Here is a 25,128-nt window from a genome sequence, read left to right on the forward strand (position 1 = left end):
GGACACATCACACTCATTGCGGGGCACCCAGACAGGCCAATGGATGACTCACGGATAAAGAACTGGCTTTATCTGGAAGGGATTCTGTCCAGTTAGCTTGGTAAAGGGAAAAAATAATAATAAATCCATATTTTAAAAGGTTTTGCTAAGGAAACTTAAATTTTACAAGCTCAAAGAAAAAGAAAGAATAAGTTTTCGTGCAATTAGAAAGAATGGCAAGGATTAAAGTTCCCCGGGGATTTATATTTCTCCACCCTGAAATGCCAGAGCACCATGCCAGTGTGTGCTGGTGAAAGAGGGGATGAGGATAGGAGAAAATAAATAAGAAAATGGCTTGGCCAACTGGAATCAGTTAGCTAAGCTTGATGAATGGGCAAAAGGAAAGCAAGCAAAATGGTATTTAATTTCTTTCCTTTTGGGATGCTTAATGAATGTTTTAAGGTGTTTCATATATAGAGCACCCTCCTTTTACCCAGAGATGAGCAACAGCTGGAAGGCAGTGTGTTGGCTAGTATCCCTGACCACTGGCCATGCTGGCAGTGGCTGATGGGAGTTGGAGTCTAGCAACATCTGTAGAGCATCACAACGGCCACTCTTGTTCTTAACAGTGAATGCATGTTGTGAGAGATGTAGCCAAAATATAAAGGTCATTCGGTCCAGGTCATATTTAAAGGATATTAAATTAATGTGACCCCCCCCCACCTGCAAACTAAGGAACACAAATCATTTATTGTTTTGAAGGTCATCAGAAGTGTATGCAGACAGTTATTTATATGAAGCAATGGGAGCAATTTCCTCCTTATCACTACACTGATTGCTGTGATCCAGCATTAGCAGTTGTTTATAACTATACAAGAGTCATGGAAAGGGTGAGGAAATTATATAATTTCCCTGATTGCAGCCACTTCCCCATGTCTCTTGCAAGTCAAGGGAATGCTGAAGATATTTGGACCAGATCACACAAGCAGCTTCTGGCCTAGTCCAGTTGAACTCCTAAATGAAAATCTAACAGGGACAACAGCAGATTGGAGCATGGCTGAAAATGAAAGGTAGCTTTGCCTTGTTTTATAGGGACCACCTGAAAGGGTTAACTTGAGGCTTGCGTCAATATGTGAATAATGTCTTACCGCAGTGTACACATGTCTATTGCAAGGCAGACAGCCATACTTCTTAGGGGCTACTTTTGACTTTCTGGTTATTGCTTCAAGCGCCACAAAAACTGGTTTGACCAGAGATTATAATGGGATTTATACACACAAATGAATGTGTGCTATTGGCAACGACTGCTCTGCAACGCTGTGTCCAGATCTCTGAAAATGCTTCAGGCTAAGCCATCTGATTAAGAGTGAATAGCTAGTCCTGTTCTAGGAGGAGTAACGGGATGGGAATGTGGGGAGGTGAGAGTCTTGCTGCCAATAGCATGGGATAGTAACTCGGGGAAGAGCTGCATTTCCCAGGTATGCAAATATTACACATCCAGTCCTGGGAAACTGGAGTGTCAATGCAACAGAAACATAGCTCAGAGGGAAAGACCTCTAGACATACAGATGGTTAACACCTTTGCATTTATTGATTGTCTAGAAAGGTCTTAAAATGCATTCTTTGAATTGCACAGATGCAAAGAGCAATTTATATGGGCTGCGATGCAAAGCTGAAGAGGTTTTCTGATATGTGCATGGTGCTCCAGGTGTGCAGGGATAACCCTTTGATCTGCACACTTGTTCCAAAATGCATCCTGAGTGAGGGGAGCTACTTCTGCTTCTTTGGAGCTCTGGGTCTACATATTGTGCCCTTATGTAGGTACCAACCTGCAGGATTGGTACAAACATCTCCTAAAACTATCACCAGGAATGAGCCTGTTCTTTGCAGAGGAAAAAAAAAAGAGAGAGAGAGAGAGAGGATAGCTCTACAATTTAGATATGGGATCAATTAAACAACTGCAAAGATGTCTCCAATAATCCTCTTTACACCCTGGTTGAAAAAGCAGCATGCAATTTCCCTGACCATACACATTTTGCTTGCTGTTTAAAAGAGCATAAAGAATTCTTGCATTCTAGAAAGGACAGCGCCTTTCACTGTTCCCCCCTCTTCTTATTATATGCTTGAAGCAAACTTGAAAATATCTGCCTTCTGCAAGCCTTCCCTTTGCAACACTGGAGCATGAATAGGACTTTCTTAGTGCAATGGTGATGCTGAGAGCTAGGGGGCATAGTGGATTCACAACTGCTGCAGCTGCAGCCCAGTTCTCGTTCAACCTCCCTGCACTATGGTAAATCCAATTAGGTCTCCACAAAGCTGTGTTCTGCATGGCTACAAGCAAACGCAGCAGAGCAAGCTGTGATGAAGACAGCAACAGTGCTTGGGTTACTTAATGTGTCTCCTGAGAGGTGTCAGCTTTATTGCTACATGCATAATTAGATTCCTCCAATATTCGATCAATGTGTACACACTGATGTTTGTGCTTACTTGCACCATGGGATCACTTCACCCGCTGTTCACTGTGCAGTTTGGACTCTCACGCAAGTAAATAAAACAAGCAAACCAGTGGGAGTTATTTGATTTCTCTTTTAACTCATTCTTAGAACAAAAGATAGGAAACTGGGATTCTTCTGACCCAGTGCTCTGTTGGTAGAATGTGAGAAGTAACGGTATGCTTCACTGAGAAAAGAGAATACCCATCTTTTCTTGGAGACAATGCCACCATCTTGACTAGATCTATTGTTCAACACACCTATTCCCAATATTACGTCACAGTGTTGTCTTTACTGTGCAAGGGAATCAAAGCATGCTCAAACACAAAGGGTGGTAGACAACTAAGTTTTACTCAGAGTTCCTCCCAATGTTTAGTAAGAATCTCCTTTCTTGTAATTTTGGTTTAAGCCCTACCCTCCAGAACAGGAGAAAACAAGCTTCCTCCAAGCCCTTCAGAACTTTGAAGATGCCTGTCATATCTCTTCTCAGACTCTTTTCCAGACCACAGGTTCCCCAACTCTGATTTAGCTTATTATCATCTCCACCAGGAATGAAGAGCTACTGGCCCATTGGCCCAATTAGGCCCACCAGGCCTCCCCATTTGGCCAGAGAGGCCATTTCAGCTCAGCCACGCCCACCTGCTTTACACCTGACATAATATATGATGTCAGGTACAGGGCAGGCAAAGACCTGATTCAGCAGAAAGGAATTTGTAGGCTCTGCCAATCGGCTGATCAGTGCTTGCAAACCTTTCTACCAAAGGCTTTGCAACACTCAGCAACTGGCTGATTGTCACATCTTACAGACTGCTTTGCAATGGACTTTGCAGGACCCGAATGGTCAACTTATTAAGTCCCTTGCTAGTGCTTTGTAAGAAACGGCAAGCACCTGGATTACTGGGTATTCTGGAGTGCTTTGAAATGTGTTTTGTGGGCTGTGCATTTGCCTACACAGTTTGATTTCAACCACGAATGTAAAAAAAACGATCTCACTTGATATTATGATGTCAGGTGACTGATGGGTGGGTGGCTCTGCTCACTTGACAAATTTGGGTGGGGGACGGGGAGGCACCCAGTTCCATGTCCTTGGTTTATACTGATTGACAGTGGCTCTCCAGATTTTCAGAAAGGGGCCTTTTCCAGCCCTACTTCAGGATACTGGAGATTGGATCTGGGATGCAAAGTGCTCTGCCACTGTGTTGCAATCCTGTCTCCTTTTCAAGGCACTTCGCTAAAAAAGACACCCACCCACACCATCTAAGGGGGAAATTGTTTTGTGCTTATCTGTATCTCCACTAGGGATGGTAACAAAGTTCATTAAAAGTGAGTAGAAGACTGAGCTTCCATGGACCTTGTACGTTTGTGCATAAACTGGTCACATGTGAGAACTTGTGAGCAATTTTTGACATAGATTTGTTTGATAAACTTTTCACCCCCAAATTCTTGTCACTGTTCTCAATCTCCAGGTTTAAGCTTGTGACTCCTCTTGACTCACTGACGGTTTCTGCTGTTCCTGTACAATACGATGTGATTAAATATGTATTGGGACTGTCTGTGCTCAGCCTGTTACATTTAGGTAATGATTTATTATCCTGTGCCTTGCACTGGCATTACACTGGCATTTTTTAAATGCAGATCTCTCCACTGGTGATGTGACTGTCAGCAATCAGCACCATGCATTGTTAAAGACAGAAAATAAATGAGATAAGCAATTTGTCTGAGCAGGGGAGATGGGGTAGGGGCAGTGGGTGGGGTTGATTTGCCATGTAATCCTATCAAAGAAGAAAAGGCAAAATTGAGGAAAAATGAATGCTCTATGTTCTGATGTCTGTACCCAGTAGGCAAAGGAAGGATCTGCTGGTGAGGTGGCTGGTTGAGGTGAAGGGGACTGGAGAGGCAGGGAATAAAAATAATATACAAATATTGAGTCACATGATCACTTGGTGCTATCAGTATATGCAAATGTCTGGCTCATTTAAGGCTGTATAGTATCTTTATTCTCTATAATGATGGAACTCACGGGTGGAGAATACTTTAAATTTTATAAATCTTTATTATTTGTAAAGGAAATCTTTTTATGATATAATATAATACTTTATTATCCCTTTGGATCTGCACTGTACCTTTGTCCTTCCAGATTGTGATGCTATATGGTTTAAATTTTTGAATCTTTGTTTTCTTTCTTTTTGTTTGGTTTTCACTTTTGTGATTGTTAACAAATCAATAACATTAGATAGATAGATGATAGATAGATAGATAGATGATAGTGTGGGGGGTGACAATAAAACAATACAATTCATTTTGTGAAGGGGATATTAACAGCCTTAAAGCAACTCAATATCATATTATAGAATATACAATATAGAATGAAAATTTAAAAACACACACCATTTGCCTCTGTGCCATTCTAGTGTGCCCTGGGGTTGCATTAGAGTCAAAATCAGTTACTATATTTTTCAGCTAAAGCCTGACATTTTTGGATCGCTCAGCAGCAATTTCAAGTTTGCAGTCAATATACCTGCTGTGGACCAAGCCCATACTGCTAAAGCAGATTAATAAACTTAGATGGTGGCGCAAGAACCACGAGCGCTAAACAAGGAGAGCCATGGCGCAGAGTCCCATCCCTAATCTCCACCTCCTTTTCCCACCATGAATTAGTTCTCTCTTGATTGCTCTCCAAGCCCAGGCAGAAGTGCTCCTTATGTTTTCAACTGGTGGGGAGGGGCTGAAGCCAGGCAGGTTGAGCGCATCTGCTGAAGCCGCAAAAATCTCCATTATTCTCCACATCATATTCCAAAAGGTGACCAAGGCACAAACCGGGGTTGGAACTGGCAGGGAAAAAGGGAAAGCGCTTGCAGCTGAAGAACAGAAAACACCTGCAGCTAATAAAAGCAAATGAAAGCCATCATCATCAGCAAACAACAAAGAATTCCAGTAAAAGGGAGGGGGGAGAGAAGTATAAATCCAGCGTTGTCTCATGGAAACACGCTGAGCAGCTGCTGTGCAGTCTTGAATCCTGTAGCTGCTGTGCAATTATTTGCTTTGCAATGCAGTGAAAATACAAGGGACTGGGCATGGGCATGGATCCGGGTGGTTTCTGGTCTAGCTACAGGAGAATGGGATATGAGAGGAGGAGAACTGCCGAAACACCAGGATGGGCAAACAGTTACTGAATGAGCCACTGGTAAATGAATAAAGAACCTTCTGGCTCATACAATGGGCTCCTTTGGCTTCTCAATATTGCTCATTCATTCTTCACACCCTCAATACCTGCCTATCCTGGAGGGATGTAAGACTGGAACAAGGGCAATGTGAAATGCATTTGTTAGCCTGAGATCGAAGTGGAATCAATCACACGCATCGTTTTCAAATGCTTTGGGGATTAAAAATAACAACTCACAGCATTTTGGTGGTTTGAAGCTTAACTCCCTCTCTCCCAACATTATATTTATGATATTTATTTACAAAGTAGCTCTCACCACATTACACTCCACATGATGCAATAAAAGCAATGAAATCTATAAAGCTTAATTTCACAAACTTTTGATTCCTCCAAGACAGTGTGTCCTTGCAGTTTGGTTGCACTTGGGAAAATGAAAATGAAAACCATTGTGTGTGTGTGTGTCACACTTAGGTATACACATAGCTCCATAAATATGCTTGAATGACAAGTATATTCTACTATATCTTATTTCATTAGTTAAGTAAAAACATTTTTTAAAAATAGTCACATGAGCAAACATGAAGCCTCTGCCCCAAGGAGCTCACAATTATATTTCAAACGTGAGGGGAAGAGGGAGAGAGAGAGAGAGAGAGAGAGAGAAATATATCATCACATGAGTTTGGGCTATGGGGATGAGGAATAAGCCGTGATGTTCTTTGGCGATCACTCATAGCCGAGTAAGATTGTATTGGGGTTTGGGTTTGGGATGGGTTTTTGGAAGACCCCAATGAGTGAATTTGTTTTATGAGTGTAGATCAGTGTAGACCAACACACAGTCTTCGCAGTAAGGCTCTGTTCCAATGGGATGAGTAGTCACGACGACCGGTAGATTCTTATCTGCTGCAGCCTTCATCCACCTTCACAGCCGTTGTAACATACTGCTTGTTATCATCTGCTTGTTCTGCCATTGAGGACTTCTTGGATCATTCTTTGTCTAGCTCCTTCCTTATGACCTTACCGCCTTGGGTGACCCTGCTGGGAGTGCGAGATTCTGGACGGCTTCGCTTACAAGGGACATAGGAAAGCGTGATGATCCAGCAAGTGATAAGCCATGATAAGAAGGACTCCAGTAAGGCATGGTGTATGCTATGAAAGTCACAAGTCATTGGAACCTTCTTGTTTGTGCAGACATCTGTAAATAGTGAATATTCCAAGGCAATGCCCAGATTTGCTTTGTCACCTCACACATTGTTACTTCTTTCCTCCTGAAATTATTTGCTTAATTTCTGCGTCCCAAAATCTTACTATTTTCCAATACATTCCGGTCATAATAATAATCCCTTATACAACAACTGCAGTATTAATAACTTCTATTCATGTTGACACATTAAATGATTTATAAAACTACAAGTGCGGAACTCAAATGATATCCTTGTTCTTCCTGTGTGTGGCAATTATTCTGCCTGCGATGTTTCTTCCTGTCCTTGTAAGATGTTATGCCTTTCTTTCCCCTGGTTGTTGCCCCTCCCTGGGGCGGGAGAGGGGGAGGAAATTCTAAAGGGAGAGTAAATCTCCAGACAGTGAATTGAGGCCAGAGTGTACTCAGTGTCCATTATCCTTTTGCCTATATTCCTCATATAATGACAAATATATTTGGGGGAGGGATCAGTTTTGAGCTGATTCATATGCATCTTGACCTCCACCCTGCCCACTGACCGGACAAAATTAAGTATAGAAAAGGAGGGTGCAAGGAAAATGGTATAACAAAGGCCAGCTTTTGAATATTTGCTGAAGTGGTGTTGCTATCACAACATGGACTGAAATCTCTCTTGGTGTCAGCACAATCTGATAAGCATTCCTTACTGCATACTTATATCAATCCAGCTGCATAAACATCTGTCCATCAAGTTTTATAAGGAAGGATGATCTTTCCAGGATCTTTCCAGTGAAAGTGAGACTTTAGGCAAAAGAAATGTGTACAATAAAAATGTATGGTTGCCCATTTGGAGGCATCCATGTCCACAATGTGGATGACAGGGTCAGTCACATTACTGCATGCATGGCCAAAAGGGTATGGTCCTGCACATTAGCCCTGCATGTGGAAAATAATTTATGGATAGGACCAGTGCTATTAGAATGGCATTGGTGCCCATCTGAGAGGTGCAGGAACTGAGTTCTAATGAGTTCCCACTGGAGAAAAGCTCTAGATAGGGCCAAGTTGACACCTCCTTTATGGGATGAAAGGATCCAAAATACCAATCAAAGGGTTAATGCTCACAATGATGTCATACACCTCCTGCCAGAGGCAGTTATGTCCATTGGTACAGTCAGAGCAGGTATTAACAGTCTTTTGTGTTAGAGCAGCTGAGCAGTATGTCTGTTCTGTTGTGCTGCTTCCTGCCTCAGAGTTGGTTGGTCTGTAACAGTTTTTGTCTTAGATATAATCAGGCCTTTTTTTCCATCTGGAACTCACCAGAACTCAGTTCTGGTACCTCTCAGGTGAGTGCCATTGCCATTAGAAGAGAACAAGGGAGGCGTTCATGGTGAATTCCAGCACCTCTTTTTCTAGAAAAACAGCACTGGATACAACTCTATGTAATATGTATTCGTAACATAAGTAACACCTTTCTGTCTTGTATGTTTAATCTAAAAAGTGCAAGTACACCGAGTAAAAGTTATTTGTTATTTAAACTTTAAAAGAGAGTGTCTTGCATAATTTTTATAGGAGGTAAAAGGGAACTAATTAAAGGGTTAAATGACCCGGTCTCTTCATTTCCCATATCTCTGTAAATGGAACTATAGTCTAATTTCCACACTTTCGAGGTGTATAACTCCATCAGTTCTGGAAAGTTTCCCACCACAAGCTGAAATCAGTGTGTCCCACATTTGAAGTTTCAATCCTTTTGGCCATAACAATGCATCATGGAAATGTGTCAGCATCCACAAGGAGTTTTGTTAACTGGAAATTCCAGAATCTGTTGGTAAACGTCACTTAAACATGCAGGTCTGCAGCAAGCGAAGGACCTGTGTGGTCATATGGTAGGTTCAAACGTCACTCCCTCCTCTTCTGTACTGGGCTTATGGGGTTAGCAGTGGCCCAGCTTTGTGGAGTCATAGAGCCTTCAAGAGTTTAGGCAAGAAGCCATAAGCCTGTAACGTCAACCTGTCATAAAACTGTTTACAGCTACAATCTTTCTTTACTGTAAACCTGCCATGAAGACTCGGCAATTTGGCAGGATAACAAGTGTGGAGGCAGATGTGAAACATCTGCAGCTTTATGCAAGATAAAAATGTACATGTCTGGTGCTTTGCACTTGTTGAGGAATCTAGAGAGTTGACTTCTGGATGGATGAATATATACAAGTGAATGGGGAGAAATGACAAATGGGAAGAATGGGAAAGACCTGGATCAAAAGTGAGCAGTAAAGGAGTAAGGAAGAGGGCACCATCCAGAAAACTGCATTTCTGAACCAACCAAAGGAACACACCTAAAGCAAAATCACACATGGCTCTTCTCTGTTTAGGCTCCTGGGATGTTAATAGTTATCTAGCCCATGCCTTCAAGACAGCCAGTTGGTGATGACTAAGGACCTGGGCATTAGGGAGACATGCCCTTATGTTTGAGAGTGGTGCTTTGCAGCTAGGAGTGCAGTGGTATAGTTTTTATTTAATCAAATAAGATTTATTTAATCAAAAAGAAATGCATTTACTATTAAACATATGTTTACTAGGAAGTAAGTCCCACTATGTTCAATCGAGTTTACTCACCAGTGAAGTGTGCTCTGGATCAGAGTCTTTGAGTCCAGTCATATGCATGTCTATTGAGAAGAAGGTCTCACTGAGTCCAATGGGGCTTACCCTTATGAATAGAATTGCAGTCTTAGAGAACCTCAGCAGTGGACTGATCTTCCAGTTTCAATGTATGCCAACACACACACACTGTGGCAAAAAGGTAGAGCATCTTTAAGAGTTCCTTAATGACACAAATTATCTAAATTCATTTCAGTCTGGATTTAGGACTGGATTTAGGACTGTTATTCTCCCAGATTGACTGTGTTTGATGGGTAATACAGCGATCCCCTTCCCACCTTTGCTTTTGACTTCCAGGTGTCTCTTGAAGACTTTGTATATGCTGACAGGCCTGTGCAGTTGTTCAAAACACTCCTGATTAGCTAGTCACTTTAATGATTATTTTCAACTGTTTTCAACTGTGTTTTAGGTTTTATCATTGCACAATGATATCATTGCACCACCACAATGTTTTATGGCAGTGTATAAATACTTTTTCTCAATCAATCAGTCAGTCAGTCAAGAAGCTCAATGAAACGCTGGCCCAGAAATCTAGCAGATGATTTTAGTTTATTTTATTTAAAGAAAAAGTATAGTATCAATTCATAACTACTGTTTCAAGAATCTGTTCAACATACTCTTTTAGTGTGGGAGTGAAGTGGGCCTCCTCCAGTTTTAATAAACTAAAATAAACATATCAAGAACTTGATCAAAAGTTTGAGAAATACAACTTCTGGGACGTAGCAGGGAGCAAGGTGGCATGGAAGCAGGAACAGTGTCTAGGAAAGGTAAGAAATGAGGGTGGTGCCAAGCAGAGCTTCCAGAAAACAGTGATTTCAGAGTTGTGCACAGCCCACTCTTCCACTCTCAAGGCTGCTATTCTCTCTCTCTGCCTCTAGAAAGGTCTTGTGTTTTTGTTTTTAATACTATGGAACTGATTATCCTCATGCATGCAATATTTTTTTACAGCATCCTGAAAACACCACTGGCATTAAAATGCCAGGTGATATACCCCCTTCTCAATTTATTTCAGATTTACCCTCTCTGGGGAAATTTTGCTAAATTAAAAAAACAAACAAACTGTTGTGAATGACAATTTCACAACACCTGAATGTCTCATTTGCAATATTAAGCCTCTATCTGGAAGCACACTTCCTGGCTGTGGGCACGTTTTGCTGCTTAAAAACACAGCTAGGCCATTCTTTCTCTCAGTCTGAATTGAAGCTGATGGGGGGGGGATGGCATACCCTCCAACATCCTGCTGATCAAAATCAGGATGCTCATTTTTTAGTCCCGAGCTTTCACAGGAGCCAGCTGATTTGTGCATGAGTGCAAGACCAAAAACTAAGGATCTTTTGTTCTGGTGCTCCAGTGCAAGCTAACTGGCTCGAGCCAGAGCACTGGACCAAAAAACACTACATTCCAGGATCCAATCAGAATTCAGAATGGCTCTGTAATTCTGGGATGTCCCACTAAAGATGGGCACTGGCAGAGGAAGAGGAGTGCAGGGGGAGCGCATCGCCCCCGGCAGCACGATCCCAGAGGGGTGCCATCGTGGCTGCCCCCCCGCCCGTGCTGGGTGCCCCGCCCCCAGGATTCCTGCCCCACCCCGCCCCGTCTGCTCTCTGCCCCCCAGTGCTGGGACAGTTGAGGGGTATGAAACTGGAGTATTTCATAAGAAATAGCAAGACATGCACAGGGCAGATATGGTTTGTGGCTAACCTTGTCTTGTATGCTGTTTTGCAAATGAGCTGTGGGAGTACATTGGGCCTGCAGACCCACCCTTACACCATCAGATGCAGCACACGCTTGCCTCTCCACTGGCCTCTTAACCAAACTTCATTCCCTTCTCTCCCAGTCTTCCAGGTGCATCAGACATTTCCGTCCAAATTAATTCTATCTTCCTTTAAAGCCCCAGCTTTAGGAAAGCAGGATAGAATATGCAGAAATTTAAACATGAATGCAAATTGATTTTATCTAGAGTCTTCCCTCTGCTACCACTCTGGGTGCAGAATTTGGCCCACTTTTGATGCTGTGTACAGACGTCCTGTACCTGTGGTTGATCCACCTTCCCCTTCTGCATGCTTAAGAGCCATGTGTAACTCAAAGGCTTGCATGGACTTACAGCACTACAAGAAGCCGATGTCTCCATTTTGAGTGTCTCACCATGCTGAATTTGGTCATTTGTGAGATGGTCTGCTCCTCCCTGACTTGCCTTGCTGCTTCTCTGAGAAAGTCTCTTGTCCTTTTCTCCTACCTGAGGGGCTTTTCCCTCTATAAAAATATTTCCTCTTACTTTCTCCCCCACCCTTCTGAAATGGTGAAAAGGACGGGGGCTGTATTAGAACACACTGTAACAAACAGAACAGGGCACCAGCTGAACTCCTGCATAACTGTGAGCTTGTCAGCACCTTCAGCTGTAAGCCCAGCGCCAACAGGGCCCTGCCTTTGGAAAGAGCCAAGCCAGCTCCTAAAAATCTTTTTGTTGCTTCATTTCATATTTGAGAAAGGTAGAAGTAATTGAACTGAAAAGCAATGCAGGAGGAGCCCCATGCCAAGCTGAGGAACAGTGGGGCATTAAACACACAATTGCCTCTTAAATTCCAAGACTCTGAGCACACATCAAAGCCTAGAGCTTTGGCTAAGCTGTCATTGGTCTTTTTCCAACTACGCTGCAGAGCCCTACAGAAAGAGAGAATTTCACAACCCAGGATGAGCCCGTTGCTTTTTAAAGCTGAGTTCTGGGATGCAATAAGTTGCTGCCATTCCTTGAACCAGTGCTATTTTTGTAGAAAAAGAGGTTCCAGAACTCACCATGAATACCACCCTTATTATCTTAGAATGGCAATGGCACCCACCTGAGAGGTGCCAGAACTGAGGTCCGGTGAGTTCCCACTGAAAAACCCCCTGTCTTGGACAAATGTACAAGTGCGAGTGGTGAGCCTGGTGGAGCTACAGAATGAGATTTCATATAGACTTTATAAATGTTGGGAGATAGGGGGAAAGGGGTCACGTCTTTTGTATATTTCCGTAGAGGAAGGGATGTAGCTCCATAGTAGGGCATCTGATTTGCATGCAAAGGCCCCATGTTTAACTCCTGTTTAACTCCTGGCATTGCGAGGTAGGAATGGGAATGTACCCTACCTGAAGCTCTGGAGAGCTGTTGCCAGTCAGCACAGAAAATACTGACCTAGATGATTTAATGGAATAGCCAGACTAGCTTCCTGGTGAGATAATGGCCCTCTATGTATGGGCCATTAAGGCAACAAAGGAAGTGATTCTGTTCCATATGACAAATGGGTGGGCTCCCCTCCCTCAACTCACTGGTAAAGATAAAGGCCAGAGTTGAGAGTTTTGTTGTGAGCTAGAAGCTGGCAGGAAGCCTGGGAGAGTCAGAGCCATGCATGATTTATGCTGGAAGCCAAGGCTGTGGGTTTGGTTGTAGGCTCAAGTTGTATATATGTGTAAATAAGCCATATAGCCTGAAGACACCACAGTCTCTGTCATTCCTCATTCTGAACCCTAGACTCTCACACCACTGGGAAATTGGGGTGGGGTGCAAGATTATGTGGGCAATGTGATTGGCTACCAAGGGCACAGACTGTATCGGCTCATCAACAGCACGAAGGAGGAGCACCACTTACCTTCCCAAGTAATTTGGCAATTTTAGTCATGCCAGCAAAATTGGCCAGCTTTCTTTTGCTGCTTTAGTTAGCATTAACGGTGTGGGGGTGGAGGCACCTTCGCACAAAATGCCTTTCCACATAGTTACTGTAAGTGTATGGTGGCCAGAAGCAAAAGAGAAGGTAAAGCAGAGGAGGAAGGAGGACATCAATATGAAATCAACCACAGAGGAAGTCTCCATGGTGAACTGTTGTTTATTAGGTCCAGCACATTTGCAGTGCAGGCCGTCCCTTAAGCATTAAGCCCTCATAGAGTGTAATTAAATAAATATACAGTTTTGTTCCAGAAGTGCCACCACATACTTTGAATCTCTGGGTGGAGAGTGAACGGACACTGGGCAGCCCTCACAGAAATGGAATACCTTGCTGCTGTTAAACACTACCAACACACAGTTAATGCTAGACCTTTTCTGTGCAATAATAAGTAGATACTTATCTAGCAGCACACTCATGATATTGGTCACATAACCCATCACCTATTTTCAGTGGGGGTACCTGTCACAGACACCTCCAAATTCTCACTATTTTGCAGGTGGGATTCATACACTTACCAGAACCTTAGGCGTCCACATTTGATAGTGGATTCAAGTGTTCTGTCGCCTTTGCACAACAAATCCACTTTTAAAAGAACCAGACTTTTTGCGGTTTGGAAAGTGACAGGGAAATACATTAAAGAGCGTAGGAAGAACAAATGAGTAACAGAAAGATATATAAACATTTCACAAGCCAGTCAGGATGAATGCGGAGTGAATGCTCATTTTCAAATAACCACCCTGTAAACAAATCAGAACAAATGCTCAGGAAAGACCGGACATAGGCTAAGTACCAAAAAGCTTTGTGCAAACACATCAGTATGAATGTTCAGTAAACAGGTCAACCGGAAGGGTCCAAAGGGTCATTACTCAAAATGTGTTCGTTATAATAAACATTTCTTTTCCTTAGCAAACATGGGGCAGCCATATCTCTACTGCAAAAGAGGGGAATTTGGCTGATACAACTTGTCATGCTGGGAAAAACTGATACCCAAACTCCCTCACCCACTCCTAATATACAACTTTTAAAGTTACCAGAACCTTCTTTTTCTTTGCCTCTTATCACCCTGTGTGATGAGTAAAAAAAGAAAGAAGGATCTCATTGTATGATGACAGACTGCCCATACAGCCACACCATCAGAGGAGCATGCAATGCATTTGCTATGTGCTGATTTTTAACCATGTGGTTCAGTCTCAACAGATTAACATGGAACCGGCAAACTGGGTGGGATGCGTGTCTCTTTATATAGGGAAGGGCAGCAGAAGGCATGTGCCACAATTGGTTAGAGCTGCATGGAGTTTCAGCCGCTGAATTTGGCTCCCAGTTCACCTGGCACCCCCTCGTCTTTTAACGCAGCACCACTATTCCCCGACGCACCACGCTGCAATTTCCGCATGTTCTGAGATGACATAACCACATCCCAAATGAGTTCCGGATTACATTTCATCCAGCAAATGCTTCAGAGACTGAGAACATTGTGTGCATTTCATTAAAGGGAAGGACTGCCTTTTCAAGACCACCGTCACCCTCACACATTGTATTCCCTGTCTTCTTCCAAGTGACTCCATTGAGCTGGACTCCGTACAACATAACACATTGCAGTCACGTTAGAATGCAAAACATATGAGGAGATACTGGAGGAATTAGGCATCTCTAGCCTAGAGGAGAGATTATGAAGGGTGGGGTGGTGATGGGACATGTGATAACAGCTTTCAGATGCTGACAAAGCTGCTATGCCCAGGAGAGAGAACACCTCTTCTCTGCTGAGAACTTCTCTGCAACAAGCAAGGGACAGGGCTGGACTGGAATGGTTTTTGATCTACGCCTCAGACATAGAAGAGGACCAAGGGTCTATAAGGGTTGCTTTGCCAGCCCATCTATACCAGAGGGGCAAAACTGTGTGTGATGTTGCTCACTTTTTAAAGACCTTGTATGACTGCTATTCTTTTTAATTAAACTGTGGTTATTTAAGACAAGAAAGTGAATATGTGGTACAGCTTCTTTTGGCAAGTTTATCTTTGTATGCTTCCCTGAGTATACATTATTGAACTTCCTTCTGGATAAATGTGCAATAGGCTTGAATTGAAAGTGGTTTACTAGAAATACGTTATTCATATGTGTACTTGAATGCACAATAGCAAGACTGAAGTGTAACAAAGATTCTGGGCTTTCAGTGTCATAAATGCACAGGTAAAATGTGCCCAGATCGCCTACAGAGCTGTGAAGATCCAGGTAAATTAACATGAAATGCTCCACAGAAGTTTTCATCAGATTAAGGAAGGAATGCATAAGAACTACACCTATTAAAAAGGGAAAAAGGAGAATTCACAATGCTTTTCTTACTAAGCATCTAGCTGAAACTGAAGGGAGATAAGAGAGAAGGCTGCCCCAAAACTCTGAATTATTCTCTACTATCTGGGCAAGTTAATGACCACTTTCATTGGACTTTAACAAAACAAAACCAGATGAAATGTGCATTGAATTGCAGCAGCCTGAATCTTCTTTGCTGTCTCTAGTTCAGTTAGAGACCAGCAAAAAAAGGAAAGCATTTGCTAATGAGATACTTTGTAGTACCTGCTAATGCGGACAGGAAGTGAGGGAAGCTCACTTTTATGAACATTTTCATGCCTCCAGAAAGAGACTTCTTTTTGGAGAGAATATCTCAGAAGGGGCAGAGCTCTGAAGGCCACAAACTTTTTCATGATAATGCAGCATATCCTACTGCCAAGGTCAGTGGACCCTCTTTTCCCACACTGCACTGCAAGAAAGCTGTCATGGTGTACCCCAGGTACAGCAGAGCAATTCAGGCAATGCTGCTATTGCAAAGGCTGCATAGTTGTCTCAACCTCCCACCCCACCCCCATGTAATACATAGACAAATAATTAGTTTTAATTTAATTGTCTATGTGGCACTGTGGCATCATGACTTTCAATATGTGATCCCTGATAGGTTGAGGTCAACTAATCCTTAAAAATGGTGCTAAAGCATCAGAATATTGGAGATGGAAAACTAGGCCTGGCATGTTTCTCAATGACTACATTCGGGTTGCGAATTCTGATCAGGTTTTGCAAGAGCTAAGGGTTTTACTTTTCTTTTTAATTTTTCTATGGTAGAAGAACAAAGAAGTATTTTTAAAATAAAATAAAATAAAATAAAAACATATATGGCTTTTGCAGCTTGCTTCCCCACCCCTCTAGCCAAGTCTTAGGTTAAAGCAAATTCATTTTTCCTTTGCTAGTTGGAGGCCTTCTTGTCATCCATAGAAGTGACACTAGCAGTGATGGTGCTGGGGGTTTAGGTGGATGGTTGGGACCCCCGGACCCCTCTCTACTTGAGTCCAGAATTCTCTGAAGTTCAGGTATGATTTGGAATGGCCCTGTTTTTAGCCTCCCATTGTGTGCCTCCCCTGCTGTCTCTTTCCCCAAGCTTACAGAGGAAGTGGTCTTGTAGAAACCACAGGCCTCAGGCTGGATGCTTGTTAAGTTTGAAATGAGGTACTGGTAGCAGAGGGGCTGGTCCACTCATGAGGCAGACTGAGGCAGCTGCCTCAGGCAGCAGAATCCAGGGGGTCGCAGCTATGGGCACCACCACTGGAGAAGCAAGGCAAAGAGGTAGCAGCTTCTGGGTTGTGGTGGGATAGCATTATAGCCCCATGGAATCTTGTGAAATTTTGGGGGGATTTTGCAGGCTCTCATGGGACTCTTGCAAGATCATGCTGGAACCCTGAAGTCACCACCACACAAGCTAGGTAAGTGGGGCTTTAGCGGGGACACAGGTTTGAAGAGATAGCCCTTTCGTTCCACATGCAGAATGAATGTGTGAGGGATGAGGCCGAAAAAGAGCGCCTGGCCCTTTGCACATAGCCAGTGTCCAAGAAATAAAATATTATTTGTAATTACAATCATAACTAGATCTGTGCAAGATTGTTGTCAGGTCCCCAGAACTGTTTTGCATCACACTTACTTTATCCATTCAGCAAATTTATGAAATTCCTTACACTCTGCCATGGAAAATGTCGTCTCTTGCAAAATGCTGACAAACAGGGAATTCGGAGCCATGCAGCCCAGCCCTTAGGCAAAGCCCATCACCATATAAAATGGAACTATATTAACGCAAGTAACAAGGACAGCTGGGTTTGTATTAGATGTGGTGTGCATTAAAAAAAAAGAAGCGTCAGGGCCTTTCCAACAGAAATCATACTGAAATAAAAAACATTCTATAAGAAAAGTGTGACAATAACCTCCAGGTGTAAAATACAAACATAGAACAGACCCTCAACCACACAAGGTTGGCTCCCAACTCCCCAAACTGATGTACCACATGGATCTAAGCATACTTACTCAAGAAGCGAGTCCCATTGAGTTCAGAGGGGCTTACCCCACCAGTAAGCATGCTTAGGATTGTAGCCTATGCTTGTTTAACTTGGAAATAAGTTCCACATTATCCCATCTCATACACAGATGATTTGTGCTCATGAAGGAAATTAACCCCTTCCTCCATGTCCAGTTCCTCTAACAGCAAAGTTCTGCAAAGTCTTTATATGTTCAGAGGAAGGAACACAAATTGGGTTGGATGACAGGAGATGCCATGATGAGATCAATGTTGATGGCAGAGCTGTTGTTTCACAGGTATGGTTTGGGGAGTGCAAGTAACTGTGGCTATGCGTTCAAGTCTTTGGGCTGTTGTTGCCCATGAGAGAGGCTGCAAACATCAATATATATGAACCCAGCAGTAGATTTGAGATCACTGCATATCCAGGTCATCCTGTGCTTCATTTCTTAGTAGTTATTCCTTAGAATATTAGCAAGTTTAGGAAAGGTGGTGTGTGTGTGTGAGAGAGAGAGAGAGAGAGAGAGAGAGAGAAAGAGAGAGAGAGAGAGAGAGAAGGAGGCTTTGTGTATGGTTTTGTTAGAGGAGCTTAACAGTAGAGACAGTAGTCATAGGCGTGAGACTGAATGGCCTGAGTCAATAAAGAGGCACAGAATGCCTTGAGACAGGTATACAAAAAGCCAATTTATTTCCTGGTTTCCTGGTTTTAACCTGTTCATATTGCACAACCCTTTTGTTTTCATGATGTTTGAATTGCCTATTACTGTAATTAATTGTTTTTGAAGTCTGTTTTTAGTGGGACTTACTCCAGGGAAGGGTGCAAAGGACTGCAGCCTAGAAAAGCATCGGATCCAGGCAATCATCTCTCTCCATCCCCTCCCTTTTTGGGTTGCAGATGAGGAACCTGTGGCCCTATGCATGTTGTGGGTCTCCATCAGCTTCAGCCTGTCCAACAACATCTGGCAGTCCCTGTATACCATTTCCCCATGCCTGTTTCAGACCAGCCACAGTATGGGTGAGCAGAGTTGTGCCATTAAGTTTAGATTTATATGTACACTGATTTAGTTACATATTTAAGTGTGTGTGTATAGAGCCTTTCAGTAGACAATTTTGTCATGGTGGCTTGCATAATAACAATATAAAATTACAGCTTCAACAATGGTAAAATGAAGAATAGAATAAAATTAATGGAATAAACATACAAAACAGAACAGTTCCTCTGCAACATCAACAGCATTAATAAGGCAACAATACTGAAGAGCTCACACCCAGCCCTGAATCATTAGCTAAAAGAAATACAAAGAAGAAAATATTCTTCATGCACAGATCACCTGAAACAATAAATATGTCTATAAGGGTCTTCTAAAGGGCTGGTGTGTGGTAGCTTTCCAGAGGTCAGTAGACAATGAATTCCATAGTCATGGGGCCACCACAAAAAAGGCCCTCTCCCCAGCAGTTCTGCTGATCAGGATGCAGAGCAAACAAAGAGGGGTGTTATTAATGTGTGGGCGGGCCTGCACTCCTTCATATAACTCAGACCTAGGGATGTGCAAACCTGTTATCTTTGGTTTCTCTCAATTTCTCATGTTTCATTGATCCACATTCCCAAATCAGTTTGTGATTTCTTTTTTATTTCTTTTTGAACTGTTCTTGAGATGATTCGTTTGTTGTTCGCCCTCATTGATCCCCAAACCATATAATTTAAAGAAGCAACATCCCAGGCTCTCTCTTTTTAAATGCCAACCTCAAAGCTTGATATTTGAAAAGGGAAACATCACAAAAGCAATGGCCCTTTTGCCACAACTGTCTGAGCTCGCAGCGTTCAAGACACCAGCTGCCTCGACAGAGTTAAGGCAGTTCCAGATAAGTTCATTGCCATCTGCGTGGCTCCAAAGAGTGGCTTTAAATATTTCTAATGATACGGAGTGCCAGACTCGCTGGAGCCAGCTTTTCCAGAAAATCCTGCTGCATGCAGACTGCATGAACTATATAATTTGCTACTAGTCTTTTTTAATCTGAAGTCAATATCTATAAAGCCAGTGGCGTGGGGCATGGGGGGGGGGGAGGAGTGGGAAGGAAGTCCTTTGGAGTCAATATGAAATCAGTTGGCTTGCTTGAACTGGCACTTTAAAGAACAGATTTCTAAAGAATAAAGGGAAGAAACAGCCTGAACGTTCAGAATTAATTATATTAGTTTAACAGAATTTGTACAGCGCTTCACTATAAATAAAATAAAACCTCTAAGTGGTTTGCAAAGGACAGAATGACCCTACTGATGAGGCTGCAATGATCCTCTCCTAGCCCCACATCTTTTAACGTTTGATAGTAGTTGGACGCTGGGAATATTTGGGTATATTTATGTGGGTTTTTATTTACGTTATTCCCCCCCCCCGGCACACTTGAATAGGAAAAGAACCCAGCATGGAAATAATAGGGCATTTGCAAAACCGTTGCTTTGTTGGCTCTGAAAGTGTGCTGGATCCATATGGTCCCAGGAGAACCGCAGAGATAAGCTTGAAACCACTGCTCTTGGAGAAGAAAATAATGGCATCCCTGCAGAGGGTGGCCTGCCTTGATTATAGGGCTCAAAACATCCCCTTAACAGAGAATGATTCTTGCACCAAGTTCAGAGTTGTTGAATTCAGTGTAAGGAACAGGATTCTTCTGTTTTAAATGGCTGGGAGAAGTCTGGCAGGCATAGTCCTTTCTGCCTCTGTGCCAGAAAATAAAGGGGTTTCAGAAAGCTCAGCCTTTGTCCCCTCACTCTCAATACCTGCAACCATGCTACCAAAGGGAAAGGAGGATCCAGTTTAATTTTTGATTTTCAGCTACTTCAGGATACCCACCCCTTGCCCACACCTGGTGCAGCAAGTTGCCCATCCCTGTGTGATTGGTGTCCAGGACTTGGACTAAAAATATCCATATTAAAAATCTGTGTTTTGCATACGTGAAAAATCTCTTCTCCATTCCAAGCCACAGATGAGCTTTGAAGGGAATAATTTCAATTCGTATTGCTTCTAAGCCAGGCAGATTGGTATTCAGAATACCATAATTAAGAGTTTGGGCATCATGACTGCTTCAGATCCATATACTCATTCCCATTCTCATCAGCAATGCATACAGGAGTCTGCTTATACCTGTTGACCTCTCTTGCTGAACTGATGCAAGATACAGGTAAGTAGCTGTGTTGGTCTGCCGTAGTCAAAACAAAATAAAAAAATTCCTTCCAGTATCACCTTAGAGACCAACTAAGTTTGTTATTGGTATGAGCTTTCATGTGTATGCACACTTCTTCAGATATCTTGCACACGAAAGCTCCTACCAATAACTAACTTAGTTGGTCTCTAAGGTGCTACTGGAAGGAATTTTTTTATTTTGATGCAAAATAGTCATTAAAAGCCAGTAGCACTTATTTCCTATTTTTTAAAATTTAAATAATGAGGTCATCATAAAAATCTGGAAAACCTTAAAATTCAGCCCTCTTCTTAATTCAGGTTTGTAGAAAAGAATTAGTGCATCCATTTCAATATATGTTGTCATGTACATTTTAGATGATTAGCCTACATTTTCTCAAGCACCCACAGTATCGTAAGGAGCAAAGAGGGCTGCACCACCATGCTGTCAAAGACAGAGGTATTGATTCCATGCTTGCAATATATGTAACCAATATATGTAAACCAACATTTGCCCCCGTGCTTTTCTCTGGGAAAACTAGCTCTGAATTGGAACAAGCTGCAGTTGAGTTAAACCTATTAAATCATAGGTTTTTCTGGAGAAAGTGGTGAGGCAAATGGAATACCACTCAGACCTGTGCCTAAAAAGCAGGGGGCAAGCATAAAACTACTAGAGAAGTTTCTAGAGAAGTATGGGCAAGCCCTAAGTTTCTAATGAATAATGTAGCAAGAGTATCCAATGCATTTCAAGCCAACCAAAGAGACTCTCCATCATCAAGGCATTTTAGAATGTGTACAATAGCTATGAGACTTCTGAACAGTTGAGATGTAAATTTCTTCACAGTCATTCTTATTTTTATTTTATGTTAGTGGTTTCCCCCAGTTCTGCTACTTGAGACCCTTTCAAATTGAGATGTTAGGATCTGAACCTGAAGCTTCCTCCATCTAGGCACGTTGAGCAGATCCACACCACACATTTAAAGTACTGTATCTTATTCCCCCACCCCACCCTGAATCCTGGGAATGGTAGTTTGTTAAGAATGCTGGGAATCATAGCCCTGTGAGAAGAAAACTACAGCTCCCAAGGTTCTTGCAAGGGAAGTCAGGTGCTTTAAATGTGCACAGGATGTGCTTTCAATGTATGGTGTGACTCTGCTCTGAGTTATGGGTCCTGCTGCCCTTCCATATTTTCCTTCTCTCCATTTGTTCTTGATAAACTATTCCAAATGTTATCAAAAGCACAAGCCATGGCGAATGGTGCAAACAAAATGAATTTGTGTCAGTTGCCACAATTTGGCCCAGAAAGCCATATTTGAAACCTTATGCTGTATGGTAGAACACACTGAAATTTTCCTGAATGACTAGCTTTCTTTCTTTCTTTCTTTCTTTCTTTCTTTCTTTCTTTCTTTCTTTCTGGCAAGGGCATATAAATGCATCAGCCAAAGCAAAACCAGAACTCAGATGCACAGAGTAAGCTTCCGAAAGCCTGTCTCCGTTGCCGCCATTGGCGGTGTGGGCCATGTGTTTATTAATGGTATTGATCTTGGCAGGATCTGGGAAGACGCCCTTGTGAAGAAATGATGTGGCTGGGGCCTTGCACCTGGGACTATAACAAGTCACAGTTGGATGGCCTTGTGCTTTCAAAACCAGCCTGCTGAAAGCCAGTTAAACACATCCTCCAGGCAATTTAAATGTTCCTGGAAAGTTCTCCCAATAACAATCACATCATCCAGATAAACCCAACATGTGGCCCACTGAATATCTGCCAAAATCAAATCCATTAGCCTTTGAAAAGTGCAGGGGGAATTGTGGAGACTGAAAGGCGTCATGCTGAACTCACGGAACGAGACAAGGAATCTTTGGACAACCCTTTGGATGTCTCTCCACTTTCCGGAAGCCAATGGCGAAGTCCAAGGTAAAATAATCACACATCTATATAACTGAGCGTGTGTCATAGATGCAGAGTAATGGGGCATGCAGCTCCCTGGTGAGTATGTCACTATTTGTATGGCTTTTGCATGGATCCAATTTAACATTCTGTGCAAACCTTAGATCTGCAAAAGCAGGTATAGTCTAGCAACAGCAGTGCACATGCTCTTTATTCTTACATTATGAAGCCATTTTATTTGAGACGTTAAACTAGGCTAATCAGAAGGGTAAACCCTGTGGATATTTTCACTTAAAGATGCAAATTGATACATGTTTATTGTTTGGAAAGTATTAATACAGTGGTACCTCGGGTTACAGACACTTCAGGTTACAAACTCCTCTAACCCGGAAGCAGTATCTCAGGATGAGAACGGAAATCATGCGGCAGCAGGAGGCCCCATCAGCTAAAGTGGTACCTCAGGTTAAGAACGGTTTCAGGTTAAGGACAGACCTCTGGAACGAATTAAGTTCTTAACCCAAGGTACCACTGCAATTTCATGTAATATTGAGGTCACATACAAATGGTCTCTCCACGAATATTTCCGTTACCCTCTCATCTGGTTTTCCAGATGAGTTTAGTGCATTCGTCAAGAATGTGGCTTCTTATAAATAATGGTATTGGTGAAGCTAATAATCTTCTTTCCAATTCTAAAAGAGCCATCTTTCCTTCTCCTCGTATCGTAGCACCTACATGGAATGTTTGGGGTACTGTGATGGCTCTAACACTATGATATCCAGGGTGGAGCCCTCTCAGGCTAGGAATGGGGGGTGGGGAATATGATTGCATAAATTTGTTTCTTTCTTTCAGTTCTCCCAATTACGTATAAACTCAGACTTGAACCGGCATTCTCATAGGGGGAGTGGAATCTGCAGAGTGAGTCATAACTCATCAGATGACTCAGGCTACCTGGTCTCCCCTTAGAATGTAGTCCAACAAGTTCCTCATCCTCCCTCATATTTATTTCTTTAAAACTGTTGAATACCACTTTCCACCACTAGCTGACCTCCAAAGCAATTTCCTTCTATCAACAAAGCAATAATAAAAAGTCATAGTAATTCAATTTAAATAATAAAATGAAATGACAATGATATTATAGTTAGAGTTCAACAAGCAATACAACTATATGGGAAGGAAGCCCAAACGTTGTCCTTGGAATTCCAGCTACCTATTGGCTGCTGGTAGACCCTCCCCTCTCTTACTGCAAGGGAAAAACCCAGTAGCTGCCTCATGGCTGAGAGAAAGTAGTCCACCATGTTGCAATGTGAAAGGGAAGCTACCTGAGTTTTTCTCCTGCCCAGGCTTGTGAGGCCTTATCTCAGGCTCGCTGGGTGGTTTGGACCCAGTTTGGCATTGAAAGTTCAAATTCTCACTGCTCTTCCTATTCTCTTCTCATTGTAGCCCAAAGTTAATATATAGCCAAGTAAATAAAGGATTATTTATTGCTTATTTAACCATCCAATTACTCAAACGTTGGGAAATTTGGAAGGCCCCCAGGGAATTTGGATGAGAGTGTTCAATAGCCTGTTACGTGGCACATAATGTCCTCCATCTCATATAGTTTATGAATCTGTTGCCCCACACAGGTTATTAAAAAAGGAGAAATGCTAATGTACCTAACTTTCTAAAGCACATCACATTTGCAATAAATTTTAAATAATGGTATATATAGCACAACAAAAGCCCTTTGAACAAGCAGCCTTTCCACCTCCTTCCATTTTGGTAGCAATGATTTGGAAACTTTCACTATGTTTTGAGAAAAACAAGCTACCCAAAAAGCAACCACACACATACTCACCTGACAGTTCTCTGTAATAACTTACCTGATAAAAATCTCCCTCTGTCGCCAGCTTGTCAGGCATTCAAACACAACGGAATGTTGGCACAACTAAAAATGGACAAGATGTCATTCTCCATGCCCTCCCTCCTTCTCTCCCTCCCTCCTACATCTTTTCTAATATCTGCCAGTGCAAGGAAGCTGGTTTCAGAGAAAATGAAATGCTGCTCTCTGCCAGTCAACTGACCATTAGGGGAGCCATGATCAAGCACACACAAAGGAATACTTGACAGCAGTCAAAACTGGTTCCAGTACAGACTTAATGATAGCAGAACTCATGTGGTGGTTCCTGATTTCAGCACAAGGGATGGGACGCTCTGTCCAAAAACTCCATTGTGTGATATTTTGAGCTCCCACCACATGCCTTTGTCTTGTGTGCATTTGAGAGTCGCATCCTAAGTTAGGTGTTGGGAAGCTGTGAAACTTTGTCAATAGAAAGCATTCCAGACCCTCCATTTCCCAGAACCTGGTGAGCCTTAAAGGTAGGAAAGCAAAGAGCTCCAAGACAGAGGGTACTTAGCGGCACCCATGGAGGAGATGATGACGATGAATGAAGAAGTGGGAGAGACGGGGAGGGGTGGAGATTCACTTGGGACATCATTATCCAAGAGGCTGGGTTCCATAGCCTCCCCCTTAGTGACTCAGCATGAGGCTTTGCCAGAAAACGTCTGTGGCACGGTGACATGTTGAAAATAAAGCCCTTTCAAAGATCTAAGCTATTT

At 42.5% G+C, this 25,128-nt stretch overlaps 1 long non-coding RNA gene across 1 annotated transcript in view; it reads left to right on the top strand.

The window, feature by feature from the left end:
• Nucleotides 1–24,787, top strand: part of LOC310673230 — a 78,219-nt gene extending 53,432 nt beyond the window's left edge. The window contains exons 2-5 of the long non-coding RNA XR_014508927.1: nt 17,954–18,137; nt 18,365–18,484; nt 21,021–21,102; nt 22,064–24,787. This is a non-coding gene — a long non-coding RNA (uncharacterized lncRNA). The remainder of the gene's footprint in view (nt 1–17,953; nt 18,138–18,364; nt 18,485–21,020; nt 21,103–22,063) is intronic.
• The last annotated feature ends 341 nt before the right edge of the window (nt 24,788–25,128 follow it).

Source organism: Podarcis tiliguerta (genome assembly GCF_965153285.1).
Source record: "Podarcis tiliguerta genome assembly, chromosome: 1".
NCBI lineage: Eukaryota > Metazoa > Chordata > Lepidosauria > Squamata > Lacertidae > Podarcis > Podarcis tiliguerta.